Raw genomic sequence first — 25,260 nt, 5'->3', positions numbered from 1 at the left:
AGAAAAACTGCATCCTGGAGGGCAGTTGCAGGGGGAAGCAAACACGCACTTTAACAAGTGCCAAGAACATGGAGTAAGCTGGGGCATTTCTATCCCACGTTTCTAGGGTTGGATGCTTTCCGACAGGGCTTTTCAGGGCAGGGGGAAGAAACCTAAGATGGCTTCTGCTGAGACAAGATAGAGAAACCTTTGCCTTGTTACACTCTTCCCAAATGACTCTGGCTTGTGTCAAGTTGACCTTAAATAGGACAGGCTACTTAGACATTGTCTAACTAAATAAATAGGTAGTTAATGACTAGAAAACTTGGATGTTGGACTGAGGATATGGCTCAGTCAAGTGCTTGTCATGAAAACATGAGGACCTATGTACAAGGCTTCACACGGTGTACATTTGTGACTCCAGCACTGGTTTGGCAGGGTAGAGGGCACATAGGAGGATCCCTGGAGCTTGCTACTCTACCTGAATTAGTGAGTTTCAGGTTCAGTGAGAGACCCTGCCTCAAAAAACAAGAGAGCAATTGGGGAACCTCAACCTCTTACATAAACCACACATACCTCAATAAAAAATATTTGCTCTAAAAGTAGAATCCCTCATTTGAATATGCTTCTTTTGTTTAAACTTTTGAATTCAATGATGCTGATTATTGTTAGAGCCTTCTCTGAATCCTTCCTCAGGATTAGAAGAAATCGTTGGACAAAAGCAAGTCTTGGGAGGCAGAGGCAGGCAGATCTCTGTGATCTATGAATTCAGCGTCAGCCTGATCTACATAGGTTTCTGCAGGTTTTTTCCTGCTCCTGACTCCAGGCCAGCCAAGAAGACTAAGAGAGACCCTGCCTCAAAAAAGAAGAGAAGAGGGAGATGAGGAGGAGGAGGGGGGAGGAGAACTACTACTTCTTTTGGGGTCGTTATCACCAGCAAACTTGGTACCAATCAGGGTCTTGGCAATACTTAATGCTATTCAACTGGAAGATCATGTAATATAAGACTTCTTATAAAGAGTTCAACAAAGTACAAAAAGCAAAATATAAGGGAGAGTGCAGCAGCAGATCCAGTGAAAGCAGAGCGTCATTCTCTTGCCTATGTCTCCAGGAAGAGGGGAAAATGACCTTCCCACTCAGCTGTACGCAACGTGAGGCAGAAAGGAAGAAACTGAAAAGGGCCATCTAAAGCTGCCTTCCCAGCCATCACTTGGGCTATCTGATGTGTGTCACTTTCCTCCGGCACAAGTGGCATGAACAGAGAAAGTTCTGCACATTGCAAACCCAACCAAACATCAAATGTTCATCCCTCCTATCTTGATCATAATTTGCTATTTACTATATAGGCTATGGGATAGAAATCATTCTAGTGATGGGGTGGTGGCAACTGACAAGCAGGTTTTGAATGGTGTTGCAGTGAGAGTTTAGATAATGTCCTCTTGAGTATAAGATTGTCATGGCAGGTTTTTTTTTTTTTTTTTTTTTTCCTTGCAGGCTTTTTTCTGCTCCTGACTCTAAAGCATATATGTAAGGACTATAATGGTTTCTGTCAGTCTGCAAACTAAACTCTCTTCTGTAATCCAAACGTCAAATGCAGTGTTCTTCACACTCGTGGAAGGTTTTCTGAAATTTAAAACTGTGACTTCAAAAAACTGTGAGTGCTTATAAAAGTCACCTTTTGTCATTATTAGAACTGCATATTGCTGAGTTCCACCTTGGGGTTCTGATGGTAGGTCTGGGGTAGGCCTGGGAAATCTGCCAATCAATGGGGAGCATCTCTACTAAGGCAGGAGACCTTGGGTCATGCTGAAAAGTGCAAATACAGCGTGGAATGCGAACCTGATTTTTTTTGTGTGATCAGAAAAACCGTGATATCTATTTTTCGTCTGAACCAGGAATCTGGGCCAGATCAGTTGCTTTTTGTGAAGCTCCTCCTAAGTTCATCACAACTCCTGGAAAATGGAACACTGGCAGCTGTTGTAGTCAAAAACTTTACATTTAAGATCAAGACTAAAGTTGGAGATAAAATTCAGTGGTAGAACACTTGTCTAGTATGCTCAAGACCCCAGGACTGACGAAAAACCAACCCCCACCCCCCAAAAAAATATTCTTCTAACCATGGATTGCCCTCTTTACAAAACTTTCATTTTTTTTTTAATAGAAAAGTTATGTGTGTAGGTGTTTAGCTTGTACATATGTGTGTGCCCTAGGTACATATGTGTGCATGCAGTGCCCGAGGAGGTCAGAAGAGGGCGTGAGATCTCCCGGAACTGGCGTCATAGAATATTGTGAGTCTCCTTGTGGTTGCTAGGAATCAAACCTGAGTCCTCTAGAAAAGCAGCCAGTGCAATTAAACTTCAGAACTATTTCTCCACTCCCCATATTTTCTTTTTTTTTTTAGACTAAAACCAAAATTTTATGGCAGGGAATTGGTGGGCAATGAAAAAAATTCACCTATGTCAGAGCAGAGGAGAAAAAGACAAATTGTGTTTTTGTTTTATATACTGTAAGAAAAGGGTGGGCAATGGCGATAATAAATCATGGTGACTTTCATTTGAGAGCTGTCCTCTACATTTCGGTTCCCAACAATAATTCTGCTGTGCCACCCAGGGCGGTCCTGATGTCCTGATTGGTCATTGTTTGTTCCTGGGAGAGGTGTGAGCTCTGCCGTACTGGGTCACACAGTTAATTTAGATTTACTGAACCCTTTCCTATCATCTCACTGCTGCTGGGTAGGCCCAAGAGGAATCTCTGTTTCTTATGTACCTTACGATATTAGGAATGCTTCAGACACAGGCTGTGCTGTCTAACGCCCTGATAGGATGCATTCTCCTTTTCTGTCTCCCATTCATGGCCTTCTCTCTACAGTTATTTCCTCCATAAATATGTCAGTAGATGTATCTAAGAAGGATTTAAAAATGTAACCAGAATGCCATTGTAATATCAAAGAATGAACGATTCTTTCTTTTTTTAAATATATTTTATTTTATGTATTTATTTTTTTTAATGCCGAATGCCATTTATTGAAGGAGGGAGGAGGTCTTGAATATAGGCTTACAGCTCAATGGGAGAACCCCAGAGGGCAGAAGTTCGCTACCGATGTTTTACAATCTTGCATCCAAGCTGTTAACGCCCAATATGCAGGATACACAGACAAGGAACTTCCTTTAAGCATTCAGGAGGGTGGAACCCAGCAGGGAATTAGCAGAACAATTATTTCTTTTCTTCTCTTTCTTTCTTTCTTTCTTTCTTTCTTTCTTTCTTTCTTTTTAAGATTTATTTATTTATTATGTTTACAGTGTTCTGCCTGCATGTATTCCTGCAAGCCAGAAGAGGGCACCAGATCTCATTACAGATGGTTGTGAGCCACCATGTGGTTGCTGGGAATTGAACTCAGGACCTCTGGAAGAGCAGTGGGTGCTCTTAACTTCTGAGCCATCTCTTCAGCCCGCAATTATTTCTTAATATCACCTAATGTGTTATTAAACATGTTTGCATTTCTCAATTGTCAAAAATAAGCTTACACGTGCTTCATTTAAGTTAGGTTCCAAATACAGAGCCCTCCTCCCCTCTGGAAAGCACGCTGTCATCTGAAGTGCTGCTGTGGGTGATTAATTGATAAATAAAGTGCTGATTGGCCAGGAACCATGCAGGAAGTATAGGCGGGACAAGGAGAGAGGAGAATTCTGGGAAGTGGAAGGCTAAGGAAGAGAGACAGCCACCGCCATGAAAAGCGAGATGTAAAGTAAGCCACTAGCCATGTGGCAACTTATAGACTAATAGACATGGGTTAATTTAAGATATAAGAACTAGATAGTAAGAAGCCTGAGCCATTAGGTCTGTTTGTTTATTTTATAAGTGGGCTGTGGGACTGCAGGGGTGGGGGGTGAGAGGTGGGGTGGGGTGGGGATTAAGGGAGTTGGGGAGGGGGCTTGGCGGGACCCAGAGAGAAATTCTCCAGCTACAAAGTGCTTCCCCCTTTCCTGTCTGGGGATGGCTGGCTCTTTCTTGTCATTCTTATTCAGAGATTATATTTCAGATTCATATTTTATACCATTTAGAATTCTCAGAGCACTTTGGGTATTCACCTCTCATTCTCCATTATGTTATTTTATATTAATGCTGCCCAGAATTTTTCTTTACCACTTGACTTTTAAAAATGTGTTTGTGCTTCTTGTTAATGCAAAATACAGCTGTCACTTTAAATGGAATGAGATCATTTATTCTGGAGTTAAATCCCAGTGACCATGGCCCTGGGAACATGGACTCAAGCTACCCTTAATAACATGTTCCAATTTAGTAACAGTTTTTTGATATTTTATAATAGAACAAAAGAAAGTAATAAACTAAGGCACTTAAAAATACTTTAGTTGGAAGATCAGGTATGTGGGTTACAATAAAGGAGGGAAATCTCTGTGAGAGGATGCAGATGTATCTGATGATGTTATTAGCCTTTGGGTTGGCTGGTATTGAGCCTTGTTTGAAGATCTCAAAACAGTAGTCACAAAGATGGATGTTAGGTGGAACACAGAGGTGAGCACCTGGATATAAAGAGGATAAAGGCAGCCCCAAGTAACTTGGATCCAAACCTTAACATTCTAACCACCCCCACCAGTCACAGAAGTTCTAGTTACGTCAGTCATTTGTTAGAATCTTCAACACAGGTTTGCCTCCCACCCCCAACTTCACTTCATGCTCTTATGTACTGTCCTGGCATCTCAGGTTTGAATACAGGTTTAAAGTAGTTTAAGTCATACCAGACACTATAACTGGAAGTTTTCCTGTAGGTAGAGTTTTTCTCTCCGGGTCCTGACAAGCCCGGGCAGTCCCATAGCCCACTTATAAAACAAACATACAGATGCTTATATTATTTAAACTGCTCGGCCATTAGCTCAGGCCTACCATTGTCTAGCTCTTACTCTTATACTCAGCCCATTTCTGTTAATCCATAAGTTGCCACGTGGCTTGTGGCTTACAGGTATCTTAACATCTTTTCATGGCGGTGGCAGCTGGCAACCTCTCTCTGCCTCAGCTTTTCACTTCCCAGAATTCTCTTTTCTGTTTGTTCCACCTATACTTCCTGCCTGGCTACTGGCCAATCAGCATTTTATTTATACAGAGTGATATGCACTTTGATTGATAAATAAAATACTGATTGGCCAGTCTCCAGGCAGAAAGTATAATCGGGACTAGCAGAGAGGAGAATTAAGAGAACAGGAAGGCAGAGAGGAGGAGACGCCAGCCTGCCGTCCAGGGAGCATCATGTAAAGGCAGCAGGTAAAGCCACGGAACACGTGGCGACATATAGATTAACAGAAATGGGCTGAGTACAAGAGTAAGAGCTAGACATTGGTAGGCCTGAGCTAATGGCCAAGCAGTTTAAATAATATAATCATCTGTATATTTGTTTTATAAGTGGGCTACGGGAATGCCGGGGCTTGGCAGGACCTGGAGAGAAAAACTCTAGCTACATTTTCCTGTGTTCTGGCTGGCCCAAAGCAGCTTATAATCACTTAGAGGCTTAATATTAATTACAAACTGTTTGGTCTATGGCTCAGGCTTCTTGCTAGCTGGCTCTTTCATCTTAAATTAACCCATTTCTATTAATCTGTGTTTTGCCATGTGGCCATGGCATTACTGGTCTGTTGGCATGTTGCTCCTTGGATGACAGGCATCTGCCTGACTCCACCTTTCTTTTCCTGTCTCTCTGCTTGGATTCCCCACCGGGCTCTATTCTGCCTTGCCATAGGCCATAGCAAGCTTCTTTATTAACCAATGGTAGCAAGACATATTCACAGCGTACAGAAAGACCATCCCACAGCAAGACACAGAAGGATATGGTGATGACATCTGAGAAAACGAGAGTCAGAGGCAAAAAGATGGACATGGTGAGTTTGAGGCTACCCTGGGTTACATAATGAGAGACCATATAAATAAGCAAACAAAGCAAAAACAAAACAACACCATACACACACCCACACCCAATACCTCTCACACAGTTTATATATCGGATTTTCCTAAGAATTTTTCCCCCTCTAAAGAGCTAAAATTTTAAGAATCATCATTATACTGCCATCTTCTGGATGCTTTCAATGCTTACACACAAAAGTCAACTTAGATTTTCAAAACTTGGTCCATTTAACTCCCCCCCCCCCCCCAAACTGGGTAGTAGTGGTGCTCACCTTTAATCCGGGCACTCTGGCAGCTCAGAAGGCAGAGGCAGGTGGATCAAGGCCAGCCTGGTCTACAGAGTGAGTTCCAGGACATGCTTCAAAGCTACACAGAGAAATCCTGTCTTGAAAAACCCAAAACAAACAAACAAAAAACCAGCTAACAAAACAAAACAAAAACTCTTTCTTTGGACTAAACCTTATGGCATTCTTTAAAGAGGAAATACAGTAAAGTATTTCTTCAGTTAATTGAGGCAGTTCTTTTAAAACATCCAAACACACAGGTTAAAAATAGATTTATTCATCAGACCAATATTAATTCACAGAGGAAGGAGAAAAGTGTGTAGTTGGCCTTCCTTCACAAATAATCCAGACACCTTTTGTTGTTGTGTTTTTGAGACAGGGTTTCTCTGTGTAACAGCCCTGGCTTCCTAGAACTTATTTGGTAGGCCAAGCTGGCCTCAAACTCACAGAGATCCATCTGCTTCTGTTTCCTATAAAGCCATGATGACACCAGATGACAGCTGTCTTCTCTTGGCCATTGATTTCAGCCTCTTCAGATGACTCTGAGAGAAACAGTCACACACTGTTGGGTAAAATGTACTCAGTGCTGTTGAGAATATAAATTGTTATTACCTTTTGATAAGAAAATTAACTACATTTGTAGGAAACAAAATCTATATGATGGTTGGCCTAGGAAATTTATTAATTAATTCTACATATACTTACTAGTGTATACACAATATATATGTATATTTTAATTTAAGAAAAATTAGAATGCTTATGTAATATAATTCTGTGCAATTGGTTAAAGATGGTATAAATGTGTCAGTAATAATCGATAAGCATTCTGTAGTATATTTTAAATGTTTTGAGCTTGGATTGGGAAACAATACAAGGAATAAGCATTGTTCACTGTGTGCTGTGTGTGTTCATGAGTATATGGATATATGTGCTGTACTGGGGAACAAACCTCACACAAGCTAGGAAATTGCTCCACCGAGCCCCATCTCTCTTATTTTTTATGGGTTTTATTTGTTTATTATTTTTTGTTGTGATTGTTTTCTGGGGGTCTTTCTATGTATCTCTGGCTTATAGCCAGATTTTTCTTTGGGTCACCAGCTCACAAAAGAAAAAAAAAAAAAAGACAAAGCTTGGCCTTAACTTAGGCTTGTTTCTAACTAGCTCTTATAACTTAAATTAACCCATTTCTATTCATCTGCATGCTTCGTGCTTGTGGCTTTTACCTCGCTTCCTGTATGTCTTTCTCTCTCTCTGTCTGGCTGATGACTCTGCCTTTTTTCTTCCCTGAGACCTCTCTGTCCTCAAGATAACCTTTTGTCCTCTGCCTAACCTTTTCCTGTCTAGGTTCGTCTCTTTATTAAACCAAACATAGTCAGGCATCTTCACACAGTATAAAGGAATATTCTGCAAGGAATTCCTTATGTATGTCAGGCTGACCACAGAGTTGTGACATCCTCTAGTTCTGCCACCAGCAAATATTTATTGCAACAAATGCTACATTTGGGTTTCTGCTATTGAAAGAGTGATATGCTGACTAGTTTTGTTTTTGTTTTTGTTTTTGTTTTGTAACTTACGCAAACTGGAGTCATTTAGGAAGAGGGGACATCAGTTGGAGAATTGCCTTCATCAGATTGTCCTGTAGGCAAGTCTGAGGACATTTTCTTTTCTTTTCTTTTTTTTTTTTGAGCTGAGGATCGAAACCAGGGCTTGCTAGGCAAGCACTCTACCACTGAGCTAAATCTCTAACCCAACATTTTCTTAATTAATGATTGATGTGGAAGCCTGCTGTGGATGAAGCTAATCATTGGCTAATGGTCCTAGGTTATGTAAGGAAGCATCAGGCTGAATAAGCCAGGGAGACAAGCCAGTAAGCAGCATTGCTCCATGGTCTCTGCTTCAGTTCCTTCTTGGCTTCCCTCAGTGATGGACTGTGACCTGGGAATTGTAAGATGAAATAAACCTTTTCCTCCTCAAGTTGGTTTTGGTTAGAGTAGTTTATCATAGCAAAAGACAGTTGAACTAGAACATACACTAAGATTTAAAAAAAAAATGGAGCAGGAGGCAAAGTATAATGTTAGCTTTGTGGTATAATAAATGACCAAAGATAATACGAGCAGTAGGTGTTCAGTGCCATTTAGACTAGAGAAAAACTAAACTTAAATTGTGTATGAAATCCATGACATGAGACTGTTTATAGTGTTTACATACAAGCAGTGCTTTACTATAAAATATTAAACAATTATGATAATGATTATGGTGAATTCTCGAGTGTCTATGTGCCAGATGCTGTTCAGAGTGCTTAATGTGTAAGAAGTCGATGGATTCTCTTTGTGACTCTGAGAAGGCACATGGAGATGTTCCTACATGACGACATTTAAAGTGAGGGACATCAAGTGCCTTGTTAAAGTTCACATAGTCAGAAAAAGACCAAATCACAACCTGAGCCTAAAAATTCTAAACTTGTGGCCTGTACTCCATTGTGACTAAAAGAATCCAAAAGGGGAAAAAAAGTGTTGTTGTCAAAGCCAGCCAGAACACCTGGAAATGCATGGAAAGTGCCCAACACACGGCACAAAGTAAGTGGTTGTAACGCTAACACGAATTACTAAACGGTCTTATTAATAGAAAACCTGGAGTCAGATATTGGGGTGAAAACTGAAAGATCAATCTAAAGAGAGTTCCTGTTTACTCACACCTTATATACCTTTCTGTGTCTTACCATATTACTTCCTGGGATTAAAGGCATGTGTCACCATTGCCTGGTTCTGTTTCTCTCAGGTAGCCTAGTGTGGCCTTGAACTAACAGAGATCTCTGCCTCCCGAGTGATAGGATTAAAGGTGTGTGCCACCATTGCCTGGCCTCTGTGTCTAATCTAGTGGCTGGCTCTGTCCTCTGATCCCTAGGCAAGTTTTATGGAGGTATACAATATATCACAAGTGGTCACTGACTATAGAGGTCTTGCTGTTATTAGAATGACTGGGAACACAGGTTGATTTTATTTCTTTCTGGAGAGATGCTCACGTTTTTAATTGAAATCTAAAGGTCATGTTTGTTTGTTTTTTTCATATTAATTAAATGAGGTCTGTGTTCTACAAGGTCAGGAACTGTGTCTGTTCACCTTGATGAGGGCCTTGATTATCTCAGGTGTGTGCTCAGTAAAACGTTTGCCAAGGAAGTTGAGAAGCCCTTAGATCTTTCTCCTTCCCACTCCTTTTTGGCCATGTTGCTGACTTATGAGATTTGTTTGATATCATGTATGTTTGAAGTTCTTGCTTCTCTAGTTTTAGTGGTACACAATTACCTGGGCAGCTGGTAAATGTGTAAATACCAGAAAGAAAGAAATCTGGGAAGTTTTAGTCTCCATTTTGTTTTGTTTTGTTTTGTTTTGTTTTGTTTTTGAGACAGGATTTCTCTGTGTAGCTTTGACCTTTCTTGGATCTCGATCTGTAGACCAGGCTGGCCTTGAACTCCCAAAGATCCGCCTGCCTCTGCCTCCCGAGTGCTGGATTAAAGGCGTGTGCCACCACCGCCCAGCTAGTCTCCATTCTTTTTTTTTTTTATTTTGATTTTTCGAGACAGGGTTTCTCTGTGTAGCTTTGCGCCTTTCCTGGAACTCACTTGGTAACCCAGGCTGGCCTCGAACTCACAGAGATCTGCCTGCCTCTGCCTCCCAAGTGCTGGGATAGTCTCCATTCTTACACTCCCTTGTATGGACTTTCATCTGAAAGTTGTTTAGACAAGGCTGGTAAGACCACACACATATCAAGTTTATGAAAATAGACAGTGAAACTCTGTAGAGATGGAGTGTGCCCTACAGAACTGCCCAGCTGGCAAAACAATGGCTTGAGAGGGCAGAAAAGGGCCAGCTCTTGGTTTGAAGGCATGACTGGGGTGGGACTGTCTCTGGGAGGCTTCACGGGCACTGCTTTGGCTGAAATGTACCCCATCCAACTCCTTTCCGGATACTGCCCACCGTTCGCTCCTCCAACTCCTCCTGGAAACCACCCACTTCTTCCTCCCAACTTCATGTGCTTTAAAACTGGTTTAATTTTTTTGTTTGTTTGTTTGTTTTTCGAGACAGGGTTTCTCTATATAATTTTGGTGCCTGTCCTGGAGCTCACTCTGTAGCCCAGGCTGGCCTCAAACTCAGAGATCCGCCTGCCTCTGCCTTCTGAGTGCTGGGATTAAAGGCGTGCGCCACCGCCACACGGCTCGTTTAATTTTTCATAATTCACAATTGAATTTAGTGCTGCTTGTACCAATACCGGTGGGGGACCACCCAACAGAACACGAGCAACCTACTGAGATCACGCCCCTAAAGAAAGCTGGTTCTCCCTCCCACGGCGGCCATCAGCGGTCTCGATAGAGGTGGGGCTCTTGTGCCCTCCCCACCCATGCTTAAATGTTGACTGTCTTGAGGAGACGGAAGCCGCCGTGAATTCACGAGTGCAATGCCCCTGTCGTATCCAGAAGACGCTGTTTTACAGCAGTCTCCCCCTACCTCTGGCTCTTAAAATCTTTCTGCCTCTGGTTCTGCAATGTTCCCTGAGCCCCACAGGGAAGGAGTGTGATATAGATGTACCGTTTAGGGCTGAGCAGTTGTGAGTCTCTATATTAACTGCCAACCACTAAATAACGAGGCTTCTCTAATGAGGACTGAAAGCTGCATTAATCTATGGGTATAGATTGTATTTGTGTGTGTTTTTTAATTTTTTATTATACTTTAAAAAATATTTTATTTATTTATTATGTTCAAAGACAAGGGTGCCAGATCTCATTACAAATGGTTGTGAGCCACCATGTGCGTGCTGGGAATTGAACTCAGGACCTTTGGAAGAGCAGTTGGTGCTCTTAACCTGAATCATCTCTCCAGCCCTTATTATACTTTTGAAATAGGGTATTATGAGGTAGCCCTGGCTGACTTGAACTCCCTGTGTAGATCGGGCTGGCCTTGAACTTCTCTGTCTCTCCAGTGCTAGGATTAGAGGCTTGTGATCCCATGCCCAACTTAGCTCTGGGAGTTTTACTACTACACAGTAAGAGGGAAATGACAGACAAATCAATCTGGTACAAGTACAATGGAGACACTGAATAGAATAACATAAATTATCTCACCTTATCTGCATATAGTTTTTCTTTCATTTTTCAGTCCCAAAACCAGCTAATTTTTGTAATGTACATATTTTGATATATCCCATAGCTTCCCAAGTAGGCTAGGGAGCAGAAGCTTAATTGGAAACAAAAGGATGCAAACATTTACTTTTGGCTATGTGTCAAGCACTTATTTGACTTGTGTTTGAACATATGTTGCTCCAGCTGAAGGAGGTGAGGGAGACTGGAAGTTATCTTTTTAAGCAATGTTAACTGCATATAAAAATATAAAGTGTTTTTTTCATATATATATTTATTTTTTTTTTTTTGAGACAGAGTCTCTCTACATAGCCTTGGCTGTCCTGGAACTCACTACGTAGACCAAGCTGGCCTTGAACTCAGAGACCTGCCTGACTCTGTTTCTCAAGTGCTAGGATTAAGGGAATGTGCCACCACACCTGGCTGTTTATAATTCTTGTTCTCTATTTTAATAGGTCACTTTCAGAGTGTGTCATATGAATTATTGTTTTAGAGGGAAAATATCTAACAGAGAACATAACATATTTAAGTGTGTAATAGGGTATGTAGGACTTAAGTACAGATGGAAACTTGAAATCAAAATGAGTAGTAACATAAATTAGGCTCTTACAAAACTGGAAAGTCTTTTACAGTGATGATGAGGAGGATGTGCATATGTGAATGCAGGCATATATGTACCACAGCAAAGGTGGACCAGTCAGAAGACATTTTCCAGGAATCAGGTCTCTCCTCTCTTGGGTTTCAGGGGTTGAATTCAGGTTGACAGGCTTGCATGGCCAGTGCTTCCTCCTGCTGAGACACCTCACTGGCCCCAGAATGAGATTATTAATTCTATGTGAGCTTCTTCACATCTATGCACACAGCCAGTCATCCTTCTTCTGCCCAACACGAAGTAATCAACACATAGGCCCAGGTGCAGGCAGGATACTAGTCATCCTGCGGTTTCCCTCTGTATCCTACAGATAAAACCTGCCTTGGCTAAAAGGGCACCAGACATTTCCCAAGGCCTGGTGTCTCCCCACAGAGGATGGAGGTGTTCTGCATGGTTCCTGTTTCCCATTTCTAGTCAGACCACACCACAATTGTTTTCTTCTCTGTATCTTTCAGGATAAGCAGAGAGGCTCTGCCTAAGCTCTGACAGCTTGGGGGCAAAAGAGGGTTTTTCCCTCTACATCTTTGCTATCGTATGATCTGATAAAGTTTAATTCTTCAATGACATGGTGATGAAAGGATATGTAGACACTGGAGGTCTGACGTTCATTGATACTTTTCTTACGAGAATGGGTCAGCTATCATAGGATATCTAGCCGATTTCTCTCCTATCCCCTCGACCCTGCTCTTCTTTGTGTTTTTGTTTATTTTGCTTTTCTGCTCTGTTTAGGGCAGCAGTTTGTCCTTACTAAAGGTTCTTTTCTTTATAAAATATCTAGTCTCAGATGTTCTATTGTAACAACAGAAAATGTACTAAAACAATCTTTACATTTTTTTTTTTCCAGGCCAGGTGATTTTAATTCTAGCACTCAGGAGGCAAAGGCAGGAGCAGGAGGATCACTGTCAGTTCAAGGTCAGCATGGTTTACATAAGTTCTAAGCTAGTCAGGGTACAGAGTGAGACTCTCTGTGTGTCTCTGTCTCTCTCGTCTATCTATCCATCCATCTGTATTTTTCATTCCTCTGTTATTCAAGAGTTCAAGTATATGTGATATCAGCTCCCTTGTGCCCATACTACATCAATCATTGGTTCATATTTCAGTATATAGCAGACCATGCCCACCATGGCCATGGCCATCAGGATGGCACCATCCTGTGGGAGATCATCCAATACATCTTAGCTTCAGAACATTTTATTTGCTATATCTCTTAGAGCAGGCATCTTATTCACAATATCTTCTTAAATATGTTTATTTTTTTGTATGTGGATGCATGTGCGTTCAGAGGTTAGAGGACAACTTCAGGTATCATTCTCAGCAAAGCTGCCTACCTCCTTTGAGATAGGGTCACTCATGGGTTTGCAGCTTACCAATTAGGTTAAACTGGCTAGCTAGTCATGCCCAGCACCCACTGTCTCTGCCTCCTCCGTGCTGGGGTTGCAAATGCATGCCACTGTGCCCGGATTTCCTTTTACATGAATGCTAGGGATCAAACTCAGGTCCTCATGCTTGCACGCACGGCAAGCACTCTAGTCACTGATTGTTATTCAGGACTTCAAATCGCGCTAGATCTGCTGACTTTTGGCAAGTCTTTCAGGCTTTGACATTCTGTTTACTCCGCAGGTTTCTCAGCATCATCTGCCTGGTCGGTTCTGGGAAAATCTGGCGGGGTAGATGAAGAAAAGAGAAGTAGCTGTAGCAGTTCCACCCAAGACCGGATGACAAAGATGATTTCTCTAGAACGTCGAGCGCTTGCCTAAACCCTGTGACAACAGTTACATATGCTTACCCTGAACGGCTTGATCAGGGAAACAGTGGTGTCTCAGTCACTGTTCTATTGCTGTGAAGAAGAGACACCATGACCTTGGGGCTTGCTTACGGTTTCAGAGGGTCAGCCCATTATCATCATGGCAGGGAGCATGGTGGCAGACAGTGCTGGAACAGTAGCTGGGAGCTACATCCTAAACCTTAAGCAGAGAGAGAGAGAGAGAGAGAGAGAGAGAGAGAGAGAGAGAGAGAGAGAGAATTTCTGAAACTTCAGAGCTCACCCCCAGTGTCACACTTCCACCAACAAGGCCACGTCTACTCCAACAAGGCCATACCGCCTAAACTTAATCTTTCTCATGCAGTTCCCTGATGACTAAGCATTCAAATATGAGCCTATGGGGGCCATTCTTATTTAAACCACCACAATTCAGTTTACACACATCACAGTGTTGTACCAGAAAGAGATCCCTTGGGAAGACAACTGTACCATGCTCTATGACTTTGGACAAGGAGCAAGCAGCATTCTCTTGGCTCATATGCTGTTGCCTCTGCCAGAGCATCTTAACTCACTTGACTGAGCCACTGAAGTCTTGGCTATGATCATGGTGATGCTATAGTCAAGAGACCCTTTGAAAGTCAGACGACCCATTCAGTAATGGCAGCAAAGTCGAACAGAGAAGGAGAAGCCAGGATGTGAGTGTAGCATGAATCTTAAAAGGTCTTATTAATAATAATAATAATAAAAAAACCCCCAAACCAAAAAACCCAGAGCCAGATATTGGGGTAAAAGCTGAAAAATCAGAGAGACAGAACAAGCCACAGCCAACCTCACCTTGCCAACTCCTCAGCTGATCCTGTTTCCACAAATCCTTAGACTGAAAGCCTCTGAGTCCTCACCACTGAGGGTCTCTGTTGAACTGCTGCTCAGTTCCTGTCTCCTCATGCTTTATATACCGTTCTCCACTCAGCCATGTCACTTCCTGGGATTAAAGGCCTGTGTGCTTCCCAAGCAAAGGCATGAGATCTCAAGTGCTGGCATTAGAGGTGTGTGCCACCACTGCCTGGCTCTGTTCCCAGTGTGGCCTTGAATTCACTGAGATCCAGGTGGATCCCTGCCTCCCAAGTGATAGGATAAAAAGGGAAAAGGGTGTGTGCCACTCCTGTCTGGCCTCTATGTCTAATCTAGTGGCTAGCTCTGTCCTCTGATCTCCAGATAAATTTATTAGGGTACACAGTATATCACCACATGTGAGATCTTTAAAAGTAGGAGTTTCTGGCTTTTCTTGCTCAGTCTTGCTAGTTTAGACTTAGAGCCTACTCTACAACCCAATTTCTTTCTTATACCTTTCCCTTACCTCTCTTCTCTCTTTTCTTGTACACAGTGAACATGGTTGAAGTGAAGTTGATCTTGCATAGCTTGGAGATAAATGTTTGAAGCAAAGGACAAATGGGGCAGGTTTTAATTTCAGGCCTTGTGAAAGAGAAATAGTTGGCTCATAGTTAGCTTCAGCTGTAAGCCTAACACAAACCTAGACACATATGGGAGAAGGGAACCTCAACTGAGGAATTGCCTACATCGGATTGGCCTGTGGGTATTATATTAATTGCTAGTTGATACAGAAGGGTCCAGCCCAATGTGGATAATACATCCCTAGGTAGGTGTGGCCAAGCTTAAAAAAAAAATGTAGCAAGCTGCAAGCTAGTAAACAGCATTTCTCAGTTGGTGTTGGCTTCAAGCTCCTGCCTTGAGTTTCTGCCTAGCTCCCCTGGATGGTGGACTATAACCTGTGAGATGAAATAAACCCTTGCTTCCTCGAGATGCTTTTAGTCACTGTTTATCATAGCAACAGAAGAAACCTAGGACAGGTCAGGAATGCCTGGAAAATGAGAGAGTGCAAAAATTAATATGGGAGCTTTTTTGTTTTGTTTTGAAAGAGACAGTATTTGAAAAGCAGAAGGTAAGGCTGGGACCCATTCAAAGACCTTTTAAATGAATTAGCATTGCTATTAACGTTGAGAAGCGCAGCAGCCCTAATGCATCCTAAAGGAGGCAGGCAAGAGCACCTTTCATTGCTTGGTGGCTGGTCTTATCTGGGGTATCCTTGTCATATGTTTTTTAAGGATGCTCTCTGATGAATGATGAAATGATATAGAAACCCAGTTTTAGCTGTGGTCAGCATCATTGTTTTATATTCTTGCTGGGCTTTGCCTCTCCAGGGTTCAGCTTTGCTGTTCAGTGGACCAAACTCCATAAGCTCCATCGCTGACTGCAAATCCCCTGACATTCCTGGTAGGTGAGGAGGTTTCAATATTTGGCTTCTCTGAGCCACACTGGAGGAATTAAAAACACATTAACTACATGAACACTAACCAAAGCTGATGAGCGAAGAATAGGTCTGTGTAAAATCTTTTTTCCCCCCAATATTTGCCACTACAGACAAGCAGAAATATCCCTGCATAATAATCCTGTAATTATGCCGTGTCCTGATCTGAGAGTCTTTGAAATAATCACAAAGGTCCCAAGCTTGTGATCACTAATAAAGTAAATAAACGTCACTTTTTTTAATTTTTTATTTGTCTTTTTCTTTTCAGAGCTGCAGACTGAACCCAGGGCCTTGCGCTTGCTAGGCAAGCGCTCTACTACTGAGCTAAATCCCCAACCCCTGATTTTTTATTTTTAATGTGAAAGTAAAGAAAAAAGAGGTCAACATGCAGTTAGTGGGAGAGTTAACATTGTATTTTTTTATTTTATTTTTATTTTCCGGAGCTGAGGGTCGAACCCAGGGCCTTGTGCTTGCTGGGCAAAGTGCCTCTACCACTGAGCTAAATCCCCAACCAGATTGTATTTGAGAAATGACTCTGTCAATCTCTGGTTCAACGGAAGCAGCTGCAGTCCTCAGAAGTTCTTGGGTGCTCAGCAGGTGTCTCTACTGTTACTCCTATTATGCTTCATTCTTGAAAATAGTTGTTCACAAATGTAGGTGCTGCCAAAAAGTGGTGGCGTAAATAAGGCGTAATTGTCAAGGGAGACACACATTTCTCTAGGAAGACAGAGCTATAAAAGTCCACTGAAGACACACTGATCCAATTTTCCTTTTGGTTGACTCAGATTGCTCCCCCAGCTCCACTTGAAAATTGGCAGGTAACATATTTATGTCAAGTAAATATAGAGTTGCAAACTTACCAAAATACCGATTGTTTTCCAGAAATCATGAAAAATTGTTTTCAAATTCTTGTATCAAATAAAAAAAGCATAGCTATATACATATGTTGTTTTAAACAAAATCTCAGTTCCATTTTTGCCAATGAAGACTCGGGAGCCGGATGTTGGGGTGAAGGCCTGCTAGCTCGGAGAGGCAGAGAAAGCAATCAGCTGACCTTCCTTCTCAGCTGATGTCTCTGAAGCCTCCCTTCTTTGCCATCTCAAAACAAAAACTCCTCAAACTGAATGTCCCTCCCTCCCTTCTACTTCCTGTGCATCTATCCATCTTCCTGACTCCCTCTATGGTTTCTTCCTATGTTCACTTCCTGTCAAATGTTTGCTTACTCCACCTCTTGACCTATTGTTGGCTTTATTTAATTCTGTTTACAACATTCAGGCAGAAAGCTCTTGGATTCAAGGTGTGTGCTAGGCCTGAGCCATAGAAACCAGTTTTTCCAGTAAATAATGCAATCTCTGGGTCCACAGTGTGATCAAATATTCTTCAATAAAAAATATTCTTGCTGTTCTCAAGTGTGTGTTCAACCATTGTGTCAAAATTAAAATTGTTTGTCTTAATTCCTTGATGTAATGTCAGTGTAATTTGTAACACTTCCATGAATTGAAACATTTTGTTGATAGGATGGTTTTCACCTTTAAGATACATGTTCAACTCATTCAAATGAATGGTCAAATTAACTAAAAATGCTAAATCTGTAGGCTAGTTTTTCTTTCTTTTTTTTCAAAAAAAATTTAATTAAAAGAACTTCTTATTGCTATTTTTGCCTGTATGTATGTCTGTGGGAGGGTGGTGGATCCTGGAGTTATAGACAGTTGTGAGCTGCCATGTGGGTACTGGGAATTGAACCCTGGTTCTCTGGAAGAGCAGTCAGTATTCTTAATCACTGAGCCATCTCTCCAGCTCCATGTAGGCTAGTTTTCATTGTCAAGTTCTGGCACATATTTTGTTTTTAATATGGTAATTGATTTGATAACATATTGAAAATAAAAAAATCTTTTCATTATTTGGCCTTAATTTGGTTATCTTACTTCTGAAAAGAAGATGATGTTGCCATCTGTGTCAACACTTTTTAGGAATTCCTGGAATTGATGATGATTTAATCCTTTGTCTCTTATGAAATTCAGAGTCTTGATGATGGATTGCCTAATATTCATTTTCTATGATTTTGCTCATAAATTTTCTTATATACTGTGTAATGATATTTCACTGAAAGTGAGTTTTTGGTGGTAATTGTGTCATTTTTCTAATAACTTTACAAGTCCATCTCTTTTTCCAGTTATTTCTGGGGAACTGTCAGTCACTATACCAGGTGTGTAAACAATGGGCCCCCAAACTGCTTTAACATGTTTTTATTGCATTGTATAAATCTCTTGATTTAGTTGTGATTCTTTAAAATTATTTATGTTTATTTTATATGCATTGGTGTTTTTGCCTTCATGTAAGCCTGTGTGAGGGTGTCAGATCTCCTGGAACTGGAGTCACAGACAGTTAGTTAGCTGCCATGTAGATAGATGTTAGGAATTGAACCTGGGTCATCTGGAAGAGCAGCCAGTGCTCTTAACCACTGATACATCTCTTCAGCCCTCCCTTGAGTGGCATTACAATTATTAATCAATATTGTCAGTAAAAATGTCAGGTTGTGGCTGGTTAGTGGTGGTGTGCTGTGGAATAATCCTTTTGTACATTGTAAAGATTTGTTACTAGAATTGGTTTAATAAAACACTGATTGTCCAGTAGCCAGGCAGAAAGTATAGGTGGGAGACCAAACTAAGAATTCTGGGAAGAGGAAGGGTAGAGTTAGGGAGTTGACAGCCTGATGCAAAGGGAGCAAAATGAAAATGTCATACTGAGAAAAGATACCAAGCAATGTGGCTAAATATATGTAAGAATTATGGAGTAATTTAAATGTAAGAGCTAATTAGTAATAAGCCTGAGTTACCAGCTGAGCATTTATAACTTATATTAAGTCTCTGAGTGGTTATTTGGGAATTAGTGGGCTGGAGAGAAATGTCCATTTACAGTGACATATACATATACAGAGTCAGAGGCATGCAGATCTCTGTGAGTTCAAGGCCAGCCTGGTCTACAAATCCAGTTCCAGTACAGCTAGGACTGTTACACACAGAAACCCTGTCTCAAAGAATCAAATAAAAAAAAAAAAAGATTACAGATCACATCATATTCAATGCATCAGTGCATCATCTATCATCAGAGTATGGAATTTAAAATCAGCAACTACTTTTCACACTTCTTTTGATTAATTATCCAGTTGCCTCAAATCATCTGACTATAGGCCAGTAAGACAAATTGAGTTTAGATGCATTACCCCCCACTTTCCTAGAGAGCATATTATATATATTATACTGTCTCTATATATTGTTTATAAATTCACTATCAGCAAATGGCTTTGATTTTTTGGTATTAGTACATTAATACATAACTAGCTTTCCTAATAGAAACCATCTCAGTTGTTACAAACTGTTTCTGAGAAGACAGGTTTTCTTTTAGTTTTTCTAATTTTGACATTGTCCTTATGACATGATCCTTGGTTTACATGGAATTTGATAGCCCACATTCCCCTACAAATTAAGCAGCATGCCTTATTGTTTATCTTGACAAAAAGTCATTTGCCAACTTGTTGTTGAACAATCTTCCTTTATGTGTAATTTTTCTTTTTGTTGAAGGTGGGGAGGGATCTGCTATCATCTGAGAGGTTGTAAAATTCATGTTGGGATAAAAAATAGATATAAAGAAGCGACTGTGTAGTTTTTTTCCCTTTACTTTTTGGGAACCTGCCACCCAGCTCCCAAATAAATACAGAGACTTAGTCTTACTTATGAATGCCCAGTGTTAGCTTGGCTTGTTTCTAGACAGCTTTTCTAACTTAAATTATCCCATTTCTCTTTAATTACATTTTGCCTCTAGGCTTTTTACTTTTCTTTATTCTATATATCTTCCTTTTCTTCTTACTTCATGGCTGGCTGTGTGGCTGGCCTCTGGCACCCTCCTCTCCTCCTTTGCTCGCTCCCCACTCTAGCTCTCTCCCTGTATTTCTCTTATTTATTCTCTCTGCATGCCAGACCTGCCCATTTGTCTCTCCTGCCTAGCTATTGGCCATTCAGCTCTTTATTAGACTAATCAGGTGTAGTGGATAGCCATCCCAGCATTGGCCTGGAAGTTCCAACCCCCATTGAGGCTTCGGTAATGATCACGCCCACAAGGCGGGGCAAAGGAGGGAGCGGAAGACGGAGGATCAAGAGGAGGTCTCTCTCTTGGTTCCGGGACCCTGGAGGCTGGAGGTAGACCGAGCAGAGTTCTCCAGAGACTGCGCTATACCTTTTCCAGACCCTGCAACCTACCCCTTCACTTGTAAGTTACCCCACAAAATAAACCTCCCTTTTAACTACGTAGAGTGGCCTTAATAATTTCACCAATATCTGGCGCTCACATGGGACAAATTCCAAAGGCCTAGGCGGCTCCCTCCCTCAGCCTCCTCCCCGGCTGGCGGGTACCTAAACCTGCCTGCAAAGTTCCATTTAACCAGGGGACGCCTACAGGGTTCCATTCCCGAAAAAGGGAACAGCTAATCCGGTCTCAGTTCCCTAGCTTAGCCCCTAGACCAGCAAAAACCGCTGTGAGTGAGGCGTTCCCACTCCTCCCTGAGTGCCGGCTCCCTGCCACCTTGGCTCCTGCCTTCAGCTGCCGCCAGCCAAGGTCCCCAGCAGGTTTTGCTTTGGAGCTATACCAACGCCTCCTGCTGGCTGAAAAGTGCTACTGCACCCCCCAAAACCACGGAAAGGTAAGCTTCTTTCAAGTAAAAGTACTTGATAATTTTACACCTTAAAACTGACTAACAAATTTTGAGTAATTCTTGGAATATGGCTGACAACATTACCTCACAAGAATTTAAAAACCTTTTTGCCTGTATGATGAATGACATTTTCCTGGAAATATATGACCTCCCTAAGACATATCTGGCCTGTACCATTTTGACATTCATTGTAATAATTCACACAGTGTTCAAACACTGGTTTAATAATAAGAACAAAGATGAGTCATTATTGGGACTGATACAGGCTTTAAAAGATAGCAATGAAGGCTTACAGAAAAAGATTCTCTTTCTGGAATCTGCTAACCAGGAATTACAGGTTTTAAAAGATAGCAATGAAGGCTTACAGAAAAAGATTCTCTTTCTGGAATCTGCTAACCAGGATTTACAGGCTTTAAAGTTAGCAATGAAGGCTTACAGAAAAAGATTCTTTCTCTGGAATCTGCTGACCAGGATTTACATAAAAAGATGCTTTCTCTGGAATCTGCTAACCAGGATTTACAAAACAGGCTTGTACCCAAAATTGATTTTATTGATAATAAATGTGACTATTTAATGGATAAAGCATTAACTCTCCAGAGTGAAGTTGTGGCTACTCAGACACTATATAAGGAAGAAAGATTATCAATAATTGATAAGATAAGGTCCATGGAATCATGTATTTCAGAAGAACATAAAAAGTTGCATGATTCTATGAGAAATCTGGAGTCCCTTGCAAGAGAGGAGGTTCACTCTCTAGAACAGACCCTAGGTGCTCGTTTACAAGCCCTGGAAGAAACTTTCAGTAAACATGTCAAGGGGCCTAATAGGCAGAAGGGCAAGACCATACAGGTTGTGACATCTCCAAATGGCTCTCATACAATGGCATATCCTGTCATCATCCATGAGAAGCCAGTAGATGACACACACCCTGAACCATATATGACATATACATTACAACCAATTTCAACAAGAGACTTTAAAAATATAAAGGAAGCAGTAGTTACATATGGGATACACTCCACATATGTAAAACAGATGTTAAATTCGTGGTCTACCTCACATAGAATCATTCCAGATGACTGGCATCAGTTAATTTCAGCTGTTCTAGAATATAGCCAGCAGTTACAGTGGAAAAGCTGGTTGAGAAAAGAGGCAAGAAATTTAGAACAACAAGGTAAACTCAGAGGTTTTGTGATCTCCCAAGATCAAATACTGGGTGAGGGACGTTTCACTGACAGGAATGTACAAGCCACTTATGATGAGCATACAATATCCCTATGCCGAACAGTCGCTCTAAATGCATGGGAAAAAATTCCAGAACCTGGAAAAGCAACTGAGGTATACACAAAGATATTTCAGGGACCGCATGAACCCTTCATTGATTTTTTACAAAGGCTGAACACAGCTATAACAAAAGCTGTGTCAGATAAAGAATTAAGAAAAGTATTAACTGAGTCCTTGGCATTTGACAATGCTAATGCAGAATGCAAAAGAATACTTATACCATAAAAGATCAGATCAGCTCCTTTGGAAGAGTGGATTCAGTATACTAATGGTGTTGAGTCTCTTAGCTACAGTAATGAGGTTTGGATAGGAGAGACAAATCCCAGAGGTAAAATCTCATCCACCAATGTGACATCTCTATAAGTTCTAAGGAAAATTTAACAAAGGTTGGGGTAGGGTTCTGTTTTTGTCTTTCCAGGGTAGTGGAAATACCCATCTTCCAGAAAATGTAAGGGCTTGGATATCCGGATGTCTACAGCAGAAAGAATGAATCTATTGGTACCAATCTACACAGGGTAAAAATCTCACTGTTTAACATCTATATCTCTATCAATCTAGAAAAGTTGTGGTTCCAATTCAATTATAAACCAAGCTGGCTTTGGAGATGGAATTGGCTCACTCCTTCTCTAAACCCAAGCATATTGCTAAAAGAAAAGGTTGAGAGATTATTCAGTCCCATATCAGAAGAGCCCTCTGGTGTGGGACAGAAGGAAACCAATAAAAAGGGACCATTGTCTTCAAGATTCTAATTCTCTCCATGCTTACTCTTGATTTCTCAGAATCCTTTCTTACATGTCATGTCATCATTAAACCCAAACCTTCCATTCTGATAAAAAATAAGTTTTTCCAATAGCAATCTTCAAAGTCTCCAGAAGGAAGATGGGGCCCCAATAACAACTCTACCTAATCCAGAATGATGCCATGGTAAACATCATCATACTACACTTCTCGCCAGAATTTCAGACAATCTTACCCATTACTCTGAGACTTGCTGTGGAATCTACAGTTAGTCTAACTGAGATTTAACTATCTGAGCTTTCTCACAGTACCCAACAGAGATACCATCTCCCCCTAAACAGCAGGAAGCAATTCTAAGAAAACGACGCCCCTTCTCCCTAAGGTTTCATATTTCTCAGGGTTATGGATGATGGTTATAGGGTTGGGGGTGGAAGAAACTATTAAACTCAGTATTCTCCTTTTTAAAAAAGTGTCTAAAAAAAAGAAAAGAAGAAATGGAATGGATAGATATAAGATATTATGGTAGATTATTGTATACACTAGTAAACAAATTTAGTAAAATAGCAGCCTTAGATAATTTGCATTGCAAATTTAAATTGCATTGTAATTTGCACTGTTATGCATTCTTATATGTTGATACAAATATAAACTATTTTTATATTCTTGTTTAGGATAATTTGTATATTGATACAAATACAGAACTATATTTGTTATATACACATATTTCTACTCTTATTTGAAATATTTGTATATTGATATAAATGTAGATTTATATCTGTCATATTGTATGTATGTTCTACTTCTGTTTAGGATATTCTGTATATTGATATATTTAAGATTGTCATTTTGCATATTGCACTATACATTCCTACCTCTGTTATAAATACCATATAAAGCCATAGTCCTTTACTGTACATTTGCTTATAAACTGTTTACCTTGTTTACATGAAGCCTTAGTCCTTAGGTTATTTTGGTAGATAAGACTTATAGATTTATAGTCACCTATGCTTGTCATCACTATAGTTACGTTAGTTAGGTTATCCAGATTTACAGATACATAGGTCAGATGGACAGGTAATCTTCAAACACTTCATAGACCTAGAGAATATGGCATTTAAATAACTTAGAATTCTGTTGATGTGAGACACAATTGCTCCTGGCAGCACCAATTTGATCCCAAGAGAACGTTGGGCTTCTAAGACATTTCCATTTGGAAGTTTGTCATCTTGGCACAAAATGGCCTACTGGGCAAAGAACTGCCCTTGCCTCAACTGCTGACAGTACGAATGCTGTCCTTCTGGACAAGCAGGATGCAAAGAAAAGTGACTTCTGAACTCTGCCAAGACAGGGTAAGATGGTCTTTCAGAATTCCTGCTTCTGAAAATGATCTGTCAGATACTCTAGGCCTGTAGCCAATTTGAATGCACCAACGATGCTGAGAAACATTAGGTGACTGTCCAGGCTGCTAGCTGTCTCTGTCTACTCTTGCAAGACTCCCAAAAGTTGCTTGCGTCCTTCTCCCATTTCTCAGGTATTATTATATTCCTTCTCAGGTCTTTGATGAGGTTGGAGATTAACAGTTATAGTTACAACTTAGTATATATACATATATAATATCTTAGATAGAATATATTAAGTATTAGACTCAGGTTCTTTAGGATAGGACACCTTTTGGAATGATCCTTGTAACATGCCACCTACCCATGCCCTAGACTTCCCTGGATTTTACTATGTGTTTTTTGCTTGATATTGTTTGCATTATTGTAATTCCAACTTATCTAAGTCATTATCCCTCATTACTCCTGGACAATATTTGATAACTATCTCTTTGTATATAGTCTTGTATTAGGTTAGAACTTTCTTATTTAGACAAAAGGGGGAGATGTAGTGGATAGCCATCCCAGCATTGGCCTAGAAGTTCCAACCCCACTGAGGCTTCGGTAATGGTCATGCCCACAAGGCAGGGCAGAGAAGGAAACAGAAGACGGAGGACCGAGAGGAGGTCGCGTGCACTTGGTTCTGGGACCCTGGATGCTGGAGGTAGACCGAGCAGAGTTCTCCAGAGAACACCGCTGGACTGCGCTATACCTTTTCCAGACCCTGCAACCTACCCCTTCACTTGTAAGTTGCCCCACAAAATAAACCACCCTTTTAACTACGTGGAGTGGCCTTAATAATTTCACCAATAATCAGGTGTTTGGGGGAAGGAAAAGTAACACAGCTTTACAGGGTTAAACAAATGCAACATAAAAGAATGCAGCACATTTTTCATCATTAAATATTCCACAACAAAGTGAATGTAACAAAACATGTTAAACTAATATTCCACAACAGGATTGTATTTATTTATATTATGAAAATTAGTTGGCAAGAAAATAGAAAGCAAGATTTTGGCCCTTCTACTTCTTAGTTGCTAATGTAGCGCCATGGGAAGGCTGATTGTAAACATGGAGCAGATGATGCATGAGACATGGCTCAAGGGTGGA

This window comes from Onychomys torridus, chromosome 15, assembly GCF_903995425.1.
Source record: "Onychomys torridus chromosome 15, mOncTor1.1, whole genome shotgun sequence".
Lineage (NCBI taxonomy): Eukaryota > Metazoa > Chordata > Mammalia > Rodentia > Cricetidae > Onychomys > Onychomys torridus.
Note: the sequence above shows the minus strand (reverse complement) of the source record.